This window comes from Pteropus medius, unplaced genomic scaffold, assembly GCF_902729225.1.
Source record: "Pteropus medius unplaced genomic scaffold, Ma_sr-lr_union100, whole genome shotgun sequence".
In the NCBI taxonomy this organism is placed as follows: domain Eukaryota; kingdom Metazoa; phylum Chordata; class Mammalia; order Chiroptera; family Pteropodidae; genus Pteropus; species Pteropus medius.
The window spans coordinates 7,177,427-7,182,460 of record NW_024344437.1 but is presented as its reverse complement, the minus strand read 5'-3'; the positions used below and the strand labels follow the sequence as shown (position 1 = coordinate 7,182,460).

General features: G+C 38.6%; 1 pseudogene; it reads left to right on the top strand.

Moving 5' to 3' along the window:
- The first annotated feature begins 4,205 nt into the window (after nucleotides 1-4,205).
- Nucleotides 4,206-4,734, top strand: LOC120610689 (60S ribosomal protein L23a-like; annotated as a pseudogene).
- Nucleotides 4,735-5,034: the final 300 nt, after the last annotated feature.

Below are 5,034 nucleotides of genomic sequence, written 5' to 3'. Positions count from 1 at the left end.
TTGGTTTTGTGTGTCAGGTCACAAGGGCCATCCCCAGGTCCACTGTTCCCTTCTAACCATGCCATTCCTGTAACTTATACTTCTAAATTAAATCTCATCTTTCCCTTGCACACACAACAATTACTTATGCATTGCATTAACTACCCCCAATGAACCCTTCTTTTCCTACTGTGTAGGCAGAGTTAACATCGAAAAGTATTTCCTATGCTTTAAGGCTGCCCTCAAATTTTTATCGTTGAGAGGAACTGCATGGCAAGGACCCCCTCAGTTACCCAAACAGGTAGAAACATCCAGACTAGAGGACTGGCAAGTACGGCATTAAATAACCGAAAGATCCTTATTTCATTATAGCTACCCAAAGTGAATTAACATGGGTATTTGCGAACCGTCAACGCTTTACTTATACCGCAGTTTGTGTGTGTGTATAAATTTTTAACAGGAAGAACGTGACTGGACAATAACCAGAGACTAACACCATGCTGTCCGGTACAGTAGCCACTACCCACGTCTGAGTTCTGAGTACTTAAAATGTCACTAGTTACAAATTTTTCTTGCAATAAGGACTTTTAAAATCTACACTCTTAGCAACTTTTAAATATTATATAATACATTATCATTAACTACAGTCACCATGCTGTACAGTACATCCCATGGCTTATTTATCTGATAACTGGTAGTCTGTACCCTTTGACCCACTTCATCCATTCCACCCACCCCCCACCCTTCTCCTCTAGCAACCACCGATTTGTTCCCTGTATCTATGAGCTCATCTTTTTTTTTCCCTCTTTGGATAAATACCCACAAGTGGCATTCCTGGGTCATATGGCAGTCCTATTTCTATTTTTTTGAGGAACCATCATACTGTTTTCCATAATGGCTGCACCAATTTACATGCCTACTAGCAATACACAAGGGTTCCCTTTCCCCCACATCCTCGCCAACACTTGTTATTTCCTGACTTTTTTGATAACAGCCATTCTAACAGGTGTGAGGTGACATTTCACTGTGGTTTTGATTTGCATTTCCCTGACGATTAGTGATATTGAGCATCTTTTCATGTATCTGTTGGCCACGTGTATGCCTTCTTTAAAAAAAAGTCTACTCAGATGTTTTGCCCACTTTTTGATCAGACTGTTTGGGGTTTTTTGTTTTGTTTTGTTTTTGCTATTGCGTTTTATAAGTTGTTTATATTTTTTGGATATTAGCACCTTATCAGATACATGATTTGCAAATATTTTCTCCTATTCAGTAGGTTGCCTTTTCCTTTTGTTGATTTCCTGTGCTGCACAGAAGCATTTTAGTTTGATGTAGTCCTGTTTATTTATCTGTGCTTTTGTTGCCTTTATTTTTGGTATCAAATCCACTGTGTTTTCTTTTAGGAATTCTATGGTTTCAGGTCTCACATTCAAGTCTTTCATCTATTTTGAGTTCATTTTGGTGCATGATGTATGACAGTGGTCCAGTTTCATTTTTTTTTTTGCATGTGGCTTTTCAGTTTTGCCAACGCCACTTATTGAAGAGACTGGAGACTGTCCTTTCCCTGTTGCATATTCTTGGCTCCTCTGTTGTAAGTTGACTGACCATATATATGTGGGTTTATTTCAGGGCTCTTTATTCTATTCTGTTGATCCATGTGTCTGTTTTTACACCAATACCATACTGTTCTGATCACTATAGCTTTGTAGTATAGTTTGAAATCAGGTACTGTGATGCTTCCAGCTTTGTTCATCTTTCTCAAGATTGCTTTGGCTATTCAGGGTCTTTTGAGGTTCACAAAATTTAAAAAAGTTATTTAACAAATAAGTAAATATAATACAGTTGACCCTTGAACAACACTGGGGTTAGGGGTGCTGAGCCCCCACATAGTCAAAAATCCATGTATAACTTTTGACTCCTCAAAAACTTACCCACTAATAGCCCACTGTTGACCAGAAGCCTTGCTAATAACTTAAACAGTCGATTAATACACAGTTTGCATGTTTTATGTATTACATACTGTATTCATACAATAAACTAGAGAAAAGGAAATGTTAAGAAAATCATAAGGAAAATATATTTACAGTATTTACTGAAAAAATCCGCATATAAGTGGACCCGCGCAGTTCAAACCCATGTTGTTCAAGGATCCATTGCAGTGTATTGTGGGATTTAATAATGAAAATAGTGAGGAAGATAGAAGAAGAGTGAATGAAAGAATACTGTAATAAAATTCTTACGTCGGACATAAAATACTATATTGTTATTTGATTATAGAGAGTGACAAATGGAAAATCCTGGAACAATCACTAAAAATATAAAACAAAGAGCTAGTTAATAAGCCCACAGTGGAAATAAAACCAAACAACTAAAATACACCATTAATAAAAAAAAAAAAAAGGCAATAAAAGAGGAAAGTAAGGAGCAAAGAAGGGATCCATCAAGTAGAAAACAAGTAGCAAGGTGATAGGTTTAAACTCAACAATACTGACACCTATCTTAAATAAATAGTCCACATACTCCCATTGAAAGGCAGAGATTGTCATGTTGAATAAAAAAAGCAAGTTTGACCTAGACGTCAACACACTTATTTCACTCAGACCATACGATTTCACTTGTATGAGGAATCTAAGGAACGAAAAGAACAATCTAATCAAAAACAGACTCAAATACAGAGGACGATCTGGTGATGGCCAGAGGGGAGGTGGGTTGGGAGGCGGCGAAAATGGGGTGAAGGGTTAAAGAAGTACAAATTAGCAGTTGATAGATGGTCACAGGGATGGGGAGCACAGCATAGTGAATGGCTAGGTGGAGAGCCAGAGGAGAGAAAGAGCAATCAGGGGGATCATTTTATAAACTATATCAATGTTAAACCAATGTACAGTATACTTGAAACTAATAAAATAAAATTAAAAATAAAAAACAGACACAAAAGATTTTAAGAAAAGCAAGTTCCAAATATTTGCTGTCTATAAGAAATCCACCTTAAATATAACCATAGTTTTAATGGGAAATGGAAAAAGATACCATGCGGACCAGCAAAAGAAAGCTGGAGTATAACAACATCAGACAAAACAGATTTGAAAACATAAATATTTTGTAATGGTAAAGGGGTCAATTCGCCAGCAGCACTTAATCCTAAACATTTACACGTCTAACAGATACGTAAAACAAAACTAATAGATCTGCAAGTAGAAATGGACAAAGTTACAGTGATCCTGGGAGAATTCAACGCTTCTGTCTCAGCAGCCAATGCAACAAAGAGAAAGAAAATCAGTAGTGATCTAGGAGATGTGAACAACACGAGAAAGCCACTCGACACAACTGACAGACAGTTACAGAACGCCCCACGCACCGAGTGACGAGCACACGTCGGCCACTCGGCAAGATCAGCCGCGATCTGTATGATACGAGAAGTCTCGACACGTTGAAAAGGATTGAAATTATATAAAATATGTTCTCTGAAGATAATCAGAAATCAGTAATGGAAAGCTCTTTGCAGAATATCCAAATGTTCGAAAAGTAAACAACACACTTCTTAATTGTAGGGTAAAAGAAGAAATCAAAAAGAAAATCAGGAACTATTTTGAACTGAGTAAAAATAAAGGGATGCTCTACTTTGGAGCTAGGGGAAGGGAAGGAATCTGAGTAACAGATACATAAAAATATTAAAGCAAATTCCACCTTCATTTCTCTTGTGGTTACATAGGTAAAAGGTAAGTGATATATACACACTAAAAGAAGAAATACGGGCTCTAGGAAGGGCATTGGCACAATTGCAAGGGGGCTTTCCTATCAGATCCCATTTTTAAGGAAGAACTCCTTTCCTGGAAAAAGTTTGAGAACAGTTTTAACAGCATATAACTCCCGTGTGCAGTAACCTCAAATTCTACCAGCCATCGGAGCTGCACAACAGGCACTACATTCAAACGTCACGACATGTGCTCTGTCTGATATGTGAGGTCGCAGCTGCCACTTCCTTTCGCTGCTGAGTTATCGCATGAGGAAAACAATATAATAAACGCTTATAACAGAAAGCTCACAAAGGAAGACGAGGGGCAAACGGGAGAAGTTATGCCCAGCGGTTTGTTAGGGAGAGAGAGGACAAGTTAAACAATCTATTGGCTCTCAAGTCATTACCTCCTTACTGTGGCCAACAGACCGTATTCTCTCTAAACACAGAGCAAGATAAAGTTTAATTTTAAAAAAATTCGTATGCCCCGCTTTTCATGAAGATGTTGCTGAAAGCGAAGAAGGAAGCCCCTGCCCCTCCCACAGCCGAAGCCAAAGCAAAGGCTTTGAAGGCAAAGAAAGCAGTGCTGAAAGGTGACCACAGCCACAAAAAAAGAGAAGATACACACGTCACCCACCTTCCAACGGCCCAGGACACTGAGGCTCCAAAGGCAACTCAAATATCCTCGGAAGAGCGCCCGCTGGAGAAATAAGCTTGACCACTGTGCTATCATCAAGTTCTCCCCGACTACTGAGTCACCGTGAAGAAGGTGTTCATTGTGGATGTCAAGGCTAGCAAGCACCAGATCAAACAGGCCGTGAAGTTCTATGACATTGACGTGGCCAAAGTCAATGTCATAGACTTTGTCAATGTCAAAGTCAAGGTCACGCTGATCAGGCCTGATGGAGAGAAGAAGGCATATGTTCGGCTGGCTCCCAACTATGATGCTTCGGATGTTGCCAACAAAATTGGGATCATCTAAACTGAGTCCAGCTGGCTAATTCTAAATATAAAAATTTTTCACTGTTTAAAAAAAAAACTTGTGTGCCCCAAAGGCTCTCAAAAGGGAGCTCTTAAGTCTCTGTCTTACCCTTTAATAAAGGAAATGTGTTGGAATTTTGCAGTTATTTCAACTTAAATTTTTTCCCTTTCAAATGAGAGGGTCTAATTTGAGTGTATTGTGCTAACTGCATTAGTGGCTTTAATATCATCCAAGACGGGCAAAGTTTTCTCAAGCAGAATTCAAAAAAATGATAGCCTTTAAAGTAAACTCGATCGACTGAACTTCACTAAAATTAAGAACTTCCGTTCATTAAAAGGAAGAG